At 59.1% G+C, this 12,243-nt stretch overlaps 1 protein-coding gene across 3 annotated transcripts in view; it reads left to right on the forward strand.

Moving 5' to 3' along the window:
• The window catches only part of UNC5A (unc-5 netrin receptor A), an 80,608-nt gene that overhangs the window by 9,680 nt on the left and 58,685 nt on the right, over positions 1 to 12,243 (forward strand). Inside the window, exon 1 of one of the 3 annotated variants that reach the window (XM_075009798.1) lies at positions 358 to 486. The exons of the other annotated variants lie outside the window; for them this stretch is intronic. The gene's annotated coding sequence lies outside the window, so the exon portion shown is untranslated. Of the gene's footprint in view, positions 1 to 357; positions 487 to 12,243 lie in introns of those variants that run through there. 3 annotated transcript variants of the gene reach the window in all.

Here is a 12,243-nt window from a genome sequence, read left to right on the forward strand (position 1 = left end):
ATCTCCAGTTCTGGCGGAGGGAAGCAACCGCTGTCAGGCTTTCTGCACGAGTGATTCAGTGGGGAATGCTGTGGAAGAGTCCTGAGAGGGAAGGGGCCAAAAGAAGACCCCACTGATGGGAAGGCCTGGGATGCGTAGTCCTAGGGATGGGATTTCTACGGCCACCACCCCCAAGGGAAGAAGGCAGGTGGTGGTGGTCAGGGACTCTCTCCAAAGAAGGACGGAGTCATCCATCTGCTGTCCAAAACTGGAATCTCGGGAAGTTTGCCGCTTACCAGGAGCTAGAATCCAGGATGTGGCGGAGTCTTCCGAAAATCATCAAACCTGGGGATTATCACCCCTTCCCACCTTTCCATGTAGGAACCAACGACACATCAAAGAATGACCTGGAGTGGACCACTGCCCATGACGTAGCTCTGGGATAAAGGTCAAGGAAAGTACAAGTGGTATTCTCGTCCTTCCTCCCTGTTGAAGGAAGGGGACCAGGTATGGATGATCAAATCGTGGAAGTAAATGTGTGGTTGTGTAGGTGGTGTCGGAGAGAGGGATTTGGTTTCTTCGACCATGGGGCTCTGTTTCAGGAACAAAGATTGCTGGGAAGGGGCAGGATCCACCTAAAGCAGAGAGGAAAGAGCATCTTTGCAGGCAGGCTCGCAAACCTAGTGAGGACGGCTCTAAACTAGGTTCATCAGGGGACAGTGACGCAAGCCCTGGGGTAAGTGGGGAAGGAGGAAGGAACAATAAAGGAGGACCACTTGGTTGAAAGGAGAAAGTAGGACAATCACCTACTCATCTAAGGTGTTGGTACACGAATGCAAGAAGCCAGGAAACAAGCAGGAAGAATTAGAGGCCTTGGCACAGTCTAATAAGTATGAGGTGATTGGGATGACGGAGACTTGGTGGGATGACTCGCCCAACTGGAGTATGGTCATGGAAGGGTATAAACTGTGCAGGAAGGAGGGGCCGGGGAGGAAAGGAGGAGGAGTTGTGCTCTATGGGAGGGAGCAGTATGATTGCTCAGAGCTCCAGTACATGGAGGAAGAAAAGCCAGTTGAGAGTCCTTGGGTTAAACTTAGAGGCAGAAGTAACAGAGGTGATGTTGTGGTTGGTGTCTGCTACAGACCGCCAGATCAGGGAGATGAGATAGATGAGGATTTCTTCAGACAACTCAAAGAAGCTTCCAAATCACAGGCCTGGTTCTCATGGGAGACTTTAACCACCCAGACATTTGCTGGGAGACCAGTACAGCAGCACACGGCCAATCCAGGAAGTGTTTGGAGGACGTTTGGGATAACTCCCCGGTACAAGTGCTGAAGGAACCGTCCAGGGGCCATGAGCAACTGGACCTGCTGCTCACAAACAGGGAAGAACTAGTAGGAGAAATAGAAGTGGGTGGCAACCTGGGCTGCAGCAACCATGAGATGGTGGATTTCGGGATCCAGGCAAAAGGAAGAAAGGTGAGCAGTAACTTACAGACCCTTGATTTCAAAAGAGCAGACTTCGGTCCCCTGTGAGAACTGATGGGCAGGATCCCGTGAGAAGGGGAAAGGCATTCAGGAGAACTGGCAGTATTTTAAAGAAGGCACAGGAACAAACCATCCCGATGCACAGTGAGAAAAGCAAACATGGCAGGCAACCAGCTTGGCTTAACAGGGAGATCCTTGGTGAGCTTAAACTCAAAAGGAATGTGAATAAGAAATGGAAACTTGGACAGATGATTGAGGAGGAGTGTAACTATACGGCTGGAGAATGCCGGGGGTAATCAGGAAAGTGAAAGTACAATTGGAACTGTAGCTATCAAGGAATGTGAAGGGCAACAAGAAGGGTTTCTATAAGCATGTTAACAATAAGAGGTTTGTCAGGGAGGGTGCAGGGCTGTTACTGGATGAGGTAACTTGGTGACAGATGATGTGGGCAAAGCTGAAGTATTCAATGGTTTTTTCCCTCAGTCTCCATGGACAAGGTCAGTTCCCAACTTACAGCACTAGGCGATGCAGTATGGGAAGGAGCTGGGCAGCCCTCGGTGGGGAAAGAACAGGTTAAGAGCTACTTAGAAAAGCTAAACGCACACAGATCCATGGGTCCAGATTTAACGCACCCAAGGGTACTGAGGGAATTGTCAGATATCATTGCAGAGCCTTTGGCCATTGTCTTTGAAAACTCGTGGAGATCGGGGGAGGTTGCAGATGGCTGGAAAAAGGGCAAATGTGGTGCCCATCTTTAAAAAGGGAAAGAAGGACAATCCAGGGAACTGTAGACCCGTCAGCCTTACCTCAGTCCCTGGGAAAATGATGGAGGGGATCCTCAAGGAATCCGTTTTGGAGCACTTGGAAGAGGGGACAGTGATCAAGAGTAGTCAAGATGGTTTCACCAAGGGCAAGTCCTGTCTGACCAGTCTGATTAACCTCTGTGACGAGGTAACAGGCTCTGTGGACACGGGGAAGTCAATGGATGTGATACATCTGGACTTTAGCAAAGCTTTGGATAGTCTCCCACAACATTCCTGCCCATAAGTTAAGGAAGTACGGATTGGATACATGGACTGTAAGGCGGATAGAAAGCTGGCTAGACAGTCAGGCCCAACAGACAATTATTAATGGATTTATGTCTGGTTGGTGGACGGTTTCAAGAGGAGTGCCCCAAGGAGCGTTCTACGGCCAGTATTGTTCAAGCTCTTTGTTAATGACCTGGATGAGGGGACGGATTGCACCCTCTGCAAATTTGCGGGTCACACTAAGCTAGGGGCTCAGGTAGATACATTGGAGGGTAGGGATACGGTGCAGAATGACCTAGACAATTTGGAGGATTGGGCCAAAAGAAATGTCGTGAGGTTCAAGATGGAGAAGGGCAGAATCCTGCACTTGGATGGAAGAATCTCAAGCATTGTTACAGGCTGGGAAACGACTGGCTTAGCAGTGGTGCAGCAGAAAAGGACGCGGGGGTTAAAGTGAATGAGAGGCTGGATATAAGTCACCAGTGTGCCCTTGTAGCCAGGAAGGCTGACAGCATATTGGGTGCATTAGAAGCATTTCCAGCAGGTCTATGGAAGTTATTCTTCCCCCTTACTCGACTCTGATGAGGCCACATATGGAGTATTACATCTGGTTCTGGGCCCCCCAGTATAAAAAGGATGTGGACCCATTGGAGAGGGTTCAGCAGAGGGCAACAAAAATTATTAAGGGGCTGGAGCACATGACCTATGAGGAGAGACTGAGAGATTTGGACTTATTTCATTTGCAGAAGAGAAGAGTGAGGGGAGCTGTCAGCTTCCTGAAGGGGGGGCTCTAAAAAGGGTGGGGAAGAGGCTGTTCTCAGCGGTGTCAGATGGCAGAACAAGGAGCAATGGGCTGAAGTTACAGAGCGGGAGGTGTAAGTTGGATATTAGGAAAAACTCTTTCCCCAGGCGGGTGGTGAAGCACTGCAGTGTGTTGCCTAGAGAGGTGGTAGATTCTCCATCCCTAGAGGTTTTTAAGTCCTGGCTTGACAAGGTCCTGGCTGGGACGTTTTAATTGGGGTTGATCCTGCTTGAAGCAGGGGTTGGGCTCGATGACCTCCTGAGGTCCCTTCTGGCCCTAGGATTCTCTGATTGTATGTATGTGTGTGTGTGTGTATGTGTGTGTGTATGTATGTATGTGTGTGTGTGTGTATGTGTGTATGTGTGTGTGTGTGTGTGTGTGTGTATGTATGTGTGTATGTGTGTGTATGTGTGTATGTATGTGTATGTGTGTATGTATGTATGATTTCCCCTTTTTACATGAATCCTTTTTGATTTTGAGATTCTTCAAGATCTCCAGGCTAAGCCAAGTTGGTCTTTTACCATATTTTCGATCTTTCCCACGCAGGGGTATAATTTGCTTTGGGGCCCTTAATAATGTCCCTTTGAAAAACTGCCAACTTTCTTCAGGTGTTTTGCCTCTTAGTCTTGCTTCTCATGGGGCCTGACCGCCCAGCTCTCTGAGTTCGCCAATGTCCGCCTTCCTGAAGTCCATTGTCTCTGTTTTGCTGGTCTCCCGTTCACCATTCCTTAGAGTCATGAACTCTAGGATTGCAGGAGCACTTTCTCCCAGGCTGCCTTCCACTTTCAGTGCTCAGCCGGTTCCTCCCTATTTGTTAAAATCAGATCTGGAGCTGCTCCCCCCAGAGCTCTGTGTGGCTGCAGTGAGGGGAGGGAAGGGGAGGGCGTGGCTCTGCCGTGCGTGCAGTGGGGGGAGGGAAGGGAAGGGCGTGGCTCTGCCGTGGGTGCAGTGGGGGGAGGTAAGGGGAGGGCGTGGCTCTGCCGTGGCTGCAGTGGGGGGAGGGAAGGGGAGGGCGTGGCTCTGCCGTGGGTGCAGTGGGGGGAGGGAAGGGAAGGGCGTGGCTCTGCCGTGGCTGCAGTGGGGGGAAGGAAGTGGAGGGCGTGGCTCTGCCGTGGGTGCAGTGGGGGGAGGGAAGGGGAGGGCGTGGCTCTGCCGTGGCTGCAGTGAGGGGAGGGAAGGGGAGGGCGTGGCTCTGCCGTGGGTGCAGTGGGGGGAGGGAAGGGAAGGGCGTGGCTCTGCTGTGGCTGCAGTGGGGGGAGGTAAGGGAAGGGCGTGGCTCTGCCGTGGCTGCAGTGAGGGGAGGGAAGGGGAGGGTGTGGCTCTGCTGTGGCTGCAGTGGGGGGAGGTAAGGGGAGGGCGTGGCTCTGCCGTGGGTGCAGTGGGGGGAGGTAAGGGGAGGGCGTGGCTCTTCTGTGGGTGCAGTGGGGGGAAGGAAGTGGAGGGCGTGGCTCTGCCGTGGGTGCAGTGGGGGGAGGGAAGGGAAGGGCGTGGCTCTGCCGTGGCTGCAGTGAGGGGAGGGAAGGGAAGGGCGTGGCTCTGCCATGGCTGCAGTGGGGGGGTGAGTGCGTGGCTCTGCCGTGGGTGCTGTGAGGGGAGGTAAGGGGAGGGCGTGGCTCTGCTGTGGGTGCAGTGGGGGGAAGGAAGTGGAGGGCGTGGCTCTGCCGTGGGTGCAGTGGGGGGAGGGAAGGGAAGGGCGTGGCTCTGCCGTGGCTGCAGTGGGGGGAGGTAAGGGAAGGGCGTGGCTCTGCCGTGGCTGCAGTGAGGGGAGGGAAGGGAAGGGCGTGGCTCTGCCATGGCTGCAGTAGGGGGGTGAGTGCGTGGCTCTGCCGTGGGTGCTGTGAGGGGAGGTAAGGGGAGGGCGTGGCTCTTCTGTGGGTGCAGTGGGGGGAAGGAAGTGGAGGGCGTGGCTCTGCCGTGGCTGCAGTGGGGGGAGGGAAGGGGAGGGCGTGGCTCTGCCATGGGTGCAGTGAGGGGAGGGAAGGGGAGGGCGTGGCTGCAGTGGGGGGAGGGAAGGGGAGGGCATGGCTCTGCCGTGGCTGCAGTGGGGGGAGGGAAGGGGAGGGCATGGCTCTGCCGTGGCTGCAGTGGGGGGAGGGAAGGGGAGGGCGTGGCTCTGCCGTGGCTTCAGTGGGGGGAGGGAAGGGGAGGGCGTGGCTCTGCCGTGGCTGCAGTGAGGGGAGGGAAGGGGAGGGCGTGGCTCTGCCGTGGCTGCAGTGGGGGGAGGGAAGGGGAGGGCGTGGCTCTGCCGTGGGTGCAGTGGGGGAGCTCTAGTGACAGCTGCTGCTCAGCTCCAGTTGCCTGACAGTCCAGGTGCAGCCCCTGCCAGCAGCACTGCCGAGAGCCTGCACGTGTCTCCTGGGGCATCTGCCTCTCATAGGTCATGTGCACGTACTGGCACACACCGTGTAACGCTCATGGATCTGTGCAACCATGTAACGCTCAGGTCCCTCTGTGCAACCGTGTAACGCTCAGGTCCCTGTGTGCGACCGTGTAACGCTCATGGATCTGTGCAACCGTGTAACACGCATGTCCCTCTGTGCAACCGTGTAACGCTCAGGTCCCTCTGTGCAACCATGTAATACGCATGTCCCTCTGTGCAGCTGTGTAACGCTAAGGTCCCTCTGTGTGACTGTGTAACGCTCATGGATCTGTGCAACCATGTAACGCGCATGTCCCTCTGTGCACCTGTGTAACACGCATGTCCCTCTGTGCAGCCGTGTAATGCGCATGTCCCTCTGTGCAACCGTGTAACGCTCAGGTCCCTCTGTGAGACCGTGTAACGCTCATGGATCTGTGCAGCCGTGTAATGCGCATGTCCCTCTGTGCAACCGTGTAATGCTCAGGTCCCTCTTTGTGACCGTGTAACGCTCATGGATCTGTGCAACCATGTAACACGCATGTCCCTCTGTGCAACTGTGTAACACGCATGTCCCTCTGTGCAACCGTGTAACGCTCATGGATCTGTGCAGCTTTGTAATGCGCATGTCCCTCTGTGCAACCATGTAACACGCATGTCCCTCTGTGCAACCGTGTAATGCTTAGGTCCCTCTGTGTGACCGTGTAATGCTCATGGATCTGTGCAATCATGTAACACGCGTGTCCCTCTGTGCAACTGTGTAACACTCAGGTCCCTCTGTGCGACTGTGTAATGCTCACAGATCTGTGCAACCATGTAACACGCATATCCCTCTGTGCAACTGTAACACTCAGGTCCCTCTGTGCAACCATGTAACACACGTGTGCACACGCCATGTAAAACTCATGCCACAGTGCAACCCTCCCAAACAGGGAAGAACTAGAAGGAGAAATAGAAGTGGGTGGCAACCTGGGCTGCAGCGACCATGAGATGGCAGATTTCTGGATTCTGACAAAAGGAAGGCAGGTGAGCAGTAAAATGCAGACCCTTGATTTCAGAAGAGCAGACTTCAATCCCCTGTGAGAACTGATGGGCAGGATCCCCTGGGAAGCTAATATGAAGGGGAAAGGAGTTCCAGAGAACTGGCAGTATTTTAAAGACTTACTGAAGGCCCAGGAACAAACCATCCCGCTGCGCAGTCAGAAAAGCAAACATGCAAAAAGGCAACCAGTTTGGCTTACCAGGGAAATCCTGTTGAGCTCAAACTTAAAAGGGAAGCACGTAAGAACGGCTGGAGAATGACAGGAGATAATCAGAACAAGAAGTCCGGTGGCACCTTATAGACTGACGTATTTTGGACCATGAGCTTTTGTGGGCAAAACTTGTGACATCAGACCTGCTTATGCCCCAAAATATCTGTTAGTCTGGAAGGTGACACAGGACTTGTTGTTCTCAAAGGCGGGTGGGGAAGCACTGGAATGTGTTGCCTAGAGAAGTGGTGGAATCTCCATCCCTAGAGGTTTTTCAGTCCCGGCTGGACAAGGTCCTGGCTGGGATGACTTAGTGGAGGTTGAAGGTGCTTTGGGCAGGGGGCTGGGCTAGATGACCTGAGGTCCCTTCCAGCGCTGGGATTGTGTGACTCTGTAACCTACCTGTGCCACTGTGCAGCCATGTAACGCTCATGTCCCTCTGCGCTCCCTGCCACATGCTGTGTAACGCACACGCCTCCCCCTCCGCTTCGCTGCTTCCTGGCTCTGACCTTGGAGCACTCAGTCCCCTGCCCCGCCCCAGGCTCTCTGCAGCGCCTCTTCCTGGATGGGACCCCGGGGGAGCCTCCAACCCCCACTCCTCACAGGCGGGCTGCAGTGACTCTCAGCCGGGCTGTGCCACTGCAGGGCTATTAGCTGGCAGGAACCCTGCCTAGAACAGAGCCTGTTAGCACAGAAACCAGAACTTCCAGCATCTCCAGCTCAGGAGAGGCCTCCAGGGTCCTGGCTCCCCTGCCACAAGGAGACTGACTCACTGCTTCCAGGAAGATGCCCTCAGATGTACCCTCCTCCTCTGGCCTTTGTCTCTGGCTGGGCACAAGGGTTGCCTTGGCGTGGTGCCCGCTGTATACCATCGGTTGCCAGGATACAGCACGGACTTGCCCACTGGGGTCTGCAGTGATCACACAGCCTTGTCCCACCCCCAGCTGCTGTGCAAAGGGGGAAGCTGAGGCCCGCACACGGTTCAGAGAAAGCATTAAGCAGTTTGCAAACACACTGTGTTACACGCCTGCTACATGGTATGTGAATGTGTGAATGGGCGCTGGCTGTGCAGCCCTGCACTCGCACTGTGTAACTCTCACACTGTGTCATGCGCACACCCAGGCCAGTTAAGCCTGCACACATGTACCCACACCTGGCCATGTGCCCTGTCAGTAATTTCCTGCACACACACACATGCACAACCCCTGTCCCTATCCCAGGGAGCGAGTGCTGCCCAGCAGTGTCCCCATTGTGCCTGGGTAACTCACACATCTGGGGTGTGGTGCCCTGTCCCACGAAGGGGCCCTGGGCCCTGCCGCAGGCCAAGGCTGCTCGCTGTGCTCTGCTCTGGCGCCTGCTGCTGCTCGCGAGCTCATTTCGTACGGGAAGTGGCCGTGTGAGCCTGGGTGCAGTCAGCCCTCCAGGTAGCTCCCCGCTCCCTTCCCACCGGCCCTGCTGAGCTGGGAGGCGCACCTTGCTGGTTCCACAGCATGCACAGGGCCCTGTGGCCACCCTGGGGGGCTCTGCCCTGCCTGTCTTCTCCATGGGCAGGGCGGGGAGGCCTGGATCCCAGGCCTCTGGTGACAGCTCAGCGTGGCGTGTCAGGCCTGCGTCCAGCCCTGGTGTGGCACCTGCTTTCCCAGCCCTCCTGCCTGTGCCACAGGGCTCCTTGCAGGGAGGGCGGGTATGTGGGCACCTGGCCTGCCCTCGCTCCCCTGCCCTGGAGGAGTGTGCGTGCCACAGGCACAGTGAGCCCCAGCTGCTGGGGAGCCTGGGCAGCCCTGCTGTGCCAGCCCAGGCAGGCTGTGGTCCCGGGAGCCCTGGCATGGGGGCCATGTGGTGCCAACAGCCGGAGGACTAGCACTCGCCATTGGCACAGCTCCAGCCCCGCTCTCGGCGTGTGCCAACCAGGCGTGGCGTTCCCCAGCTTCAGCACCATGGACAGCGCCGGCTCCCAGCCGGGCGCAGGGGGGCAGCTTTTCTCGGCACTGTGCGCAGCTCTACCCCCGCCCCCCGGGCCGGCTCCCCTGGCAGCCCTGGCTGGGCCCCGCCGCTGTGTGCCGTGAGGGCAGCTGGCTTTGCTAGCAGCCAGCCAGCCGCCGGTCTGGGCCCGGCCTCCCTGGGTGCAGCGCTGCGTTCCTGGGCCCTGCCTGGCCAGTGGCAGCGGCCCACACAGCTCAGGGCCTGTCTGCCACAGGGGTGGGCTGGCACCGCGCTGAGCGTGCGAGGGGGTGTGCAGCGCCGGGCCAGGTCGGGGACAGTTGCTCAGTGGGGGGCTGGGTTCGTGTGTCTGCCGAGAATGCTCACCCATGCGCCCCCGTCGCTAACCACTAGGCCGGCTGGCCGGGAGAGCGAGGCACTGAGCGATGGGCTGGGCTGGGGTCTCCCGCCGTGGGTGTCGTGAGCTGCATGGGCTGCAGAGGCTGAAGCTGCACCGTGCGCGGGGTGGCTGGCATGGGGCGGCAGGGTCAGGCCCTGCTGGGGGTGAGTCACCCCCCAGGGAGCTGCAGCCCCAGACCCCTCCGTCCCCCAGTGAGGTGTGCCCCAGACGGCCCTTTCCCTAGGCCTGAGGAAGGCAGAGCTGCAGCTGGGGGGTGGCAGGGAGCGGGGTCTGATTCCCAGCTCCTCATGCCGGCTCCTGGGGGAGGCCATAGGGCTGGGCTGGACGCCGGGGGTGCGGTGCCCCGGGCTGTCCCCGCTGAGCAGGCTGGCATGGTGCATGGCGGGAAACGGGGCGGTCCCGCCCGTCCCCCAGCACAGGAAGCCGGTGGGTCCAGCCCAACCCCACAGCCCTTGTGCTGGGCCTCCAGCTGGGTGCACAGCGTCAAAGGAGCGGCCCAAGCTGGGCAGGGGAGTGAGTGGAGGCTGATGGGACTGGGAGTGGGACGCCCAGTGCCAGGGCGGGCAGATCTGCACAGGCTGGCGTGGGCTGCTCCCTCCTGCCCCAGCCGGCTCCCGTGCAGTGTGCAGGTGCGGGGACCCGGGCTCTGAGCTTCGTTGAGGCTGGAGCTGCCCTTGGTAGCGTTGGCAGGGGCTGGTGGTGGATCTCGCCCCCATCACCCATGTATCTGGTGGTGCCAGGCTGGCCACACCCAGTGTGGGTGCCCTGTGCCCGGGGGCCAACCCTGCCACCCGCTCCCTCCCCACAAGCTTGTGGGGAACCTGCCTCGGCTCCATTGCCAAGGTGACGGCATGAGCATCTCACATGTTCCCATGGCAACACAGAGGCAGGTGAGCTGGGAGGAAGAGGCAGCTGGCGCTGGGGACTGATGCCAGGGCAGGCCCAGAGCTCGGCAGGGGCAGCAGCATTACTATGTTGGCCTCAGCAGCCCGGCTTAGGGCCACTTGCGCTGGGCAGACCCCACACTAGGCAGGGCCTTGCCGCGTGCTGGCCAGGGGCCCTGGCTCTGCGCTAGCAGGGGTTAGCCCTGATGCGCTGGTGTGTGCTGGTTCCCTCCAGGGTGCTGGGCGCGGCACAGATCCTAACTGACCCAGGCCCCAGGGTGCCGGGCACAGCACAGACCCTGGTCGACCCATGCCCCAGGGTGCCGGGTACAGAACAGACCCCGACTGACCCAGGCCCTGTTGTGCTGGACAGGATGGGCAGTTTCTTGCTGTGCACACAGGGCTGCTGGCGGGACGGCTTTGGCGCTGTTGGTCCCAGGATGTGGGGGAGGGCGCAGGGCTTAGCTGTTCCTCTGGCCTTCAGCTGGCTGCGTGCAGCACCCGTCAGCTCTGGGGGAGCTCTGGCCCTGAGCTGGGCTCCCCCCACCTGAAGGTGCCCCAATAGGAGCTGTTCCATGTCTCCTCTGCTGGCCTGGGGCAGCACAGACCAGGCTGGGGCAGAGGGAGACACCCGACTCCTGCCAGCAGCCCTGCCGGCACCCCTCACTCCCACCCCACAGCCCCCGGCCCCCAGCCCTGCCGGCGCCCCTCACTCCCGCCCCGCAGCCCCCGGCCCCCAGCCCTGCCGGCGCCCCTCACTCCCGACCCGCAGCCCCCGGCCCCCAGCCCTGCCGGCGCCCCTCACTCCCGCCCCGCAGCCCCCGGCCCCCAGCCCTGCCGGCGCCCCTCACTCCCGCCCCGCAGCCCCCGGCCCCCAGCCCTGCCGGCGCCCCTCACTCCCGACCCGCAGCCCCTGCCCCCCAGCCCTGCCGGCGCCCCTCACTCCCGACCCACAGCCCTGCCCCCCAGCCCTGCCAGTGCCCCTCACTCCTGACCCGCAGCCCCTGCCCCCAGCCCTGGGTTTCTCCTGAGCAGAGGCTCCTTGAGGCACTTTGAGCTGTGCTGGGGCTGGTCCGTTTGATGCCCAGTGGGGCCTGAGCCCTGAGCCAGTTCAACTTGTTTCACATGTGAGCAAAGCCCAGGCCCCCCGGAGAACAACCAGCTGCTGGCGGGCGGGTACCGGGTACTTCCAGTGCGCGGGGAGCGTGTGTGCCCGGCTCTGGCTGTCCGGATGCCCGGCCTCCGCAGGGGCACGCATGGGCTCTGGCGGGGCCATGCCGGGTGCACCTGAGCTTGCTGTGCAGCACGAGGGTGTGGGTAAGGGAGAGCTGGTGGCAGTGCGGCTGTGTGTGTGTGTGTGTGTGTGCGCACGCACGCGTGTGTGTGTGGAGGTGAGACGACTGTGTGTGTGTGTGTGTGTGTGAGAGAGATGGCTGTGTGTGTGTGTGGAGGTGAGACAACTGTGTGTGTAGGTGAGATGACAGTGTGTGTGTGTGTGAGAGAGAGAGAGACGGCTGTGTGCACACGTGTGTGTGAGAGACCGCAGGTTGTGTGCATGTGTGCGTGCATGTGTGTGAGACATCAGTGTGTGTGTGTGTGTGTGTGTGGAGGTAAGACGACTGTGTGTGTGAGAGAGAGATGGCAGTGTGTGTGTGTGCGTGCGTGTGGAGGTGAGACGGCAGTGTGTGTGGGGGGGTGAGACTGCAGTGTGTGTGTGTGTGTGTGTTCATTTGAGACAGCAGAGAGTGTGTGTGTGTGTGTGCGCGTGTGCAGGTTGTTCCCTGCACACAGGTCTTTATCCCCTGCGCACTCAGGGACACACACACCTGTACCCGGACCATAGGGCTCAGGGCAGGACCCTGGTGATTTGAACTCCCCCCTTACCACTTCCTAGGGCTCAGGGTGCAATTCCCTGCAGTAGCTGTGCCACTGGAAAAGCCTCCCACAGGAAGATTTAGTCTCCATTTACTGGCAATGACCGAGCAAGCACAGCACAACTCAACACACAGTGTCACGCTCCCCAGTCCTCATAAAGCAGCAGCCTTCCCCTGCGAGACAGCCACAGTCACTCTCTGGATGCTGCTTGCTGCACCTCAGGGTCTGGCAGTGCGGGTCT

The sequence above is a fragment of the Carettochelys insculpta genome, chromosome 15, assembly GCF_033958435.1.
Source record: "Carettochelys insculpta isolate YL-2023 chromosome 15, ASM3395843v1, whole genome shotgun sequence".
Taxonomy (NCBI): domain Eukaryota; kingdom Metazoa; phylum Chordata; order Testudines; family Carettochelyidae; genus Carettochelys; species Carettochelys insculpta.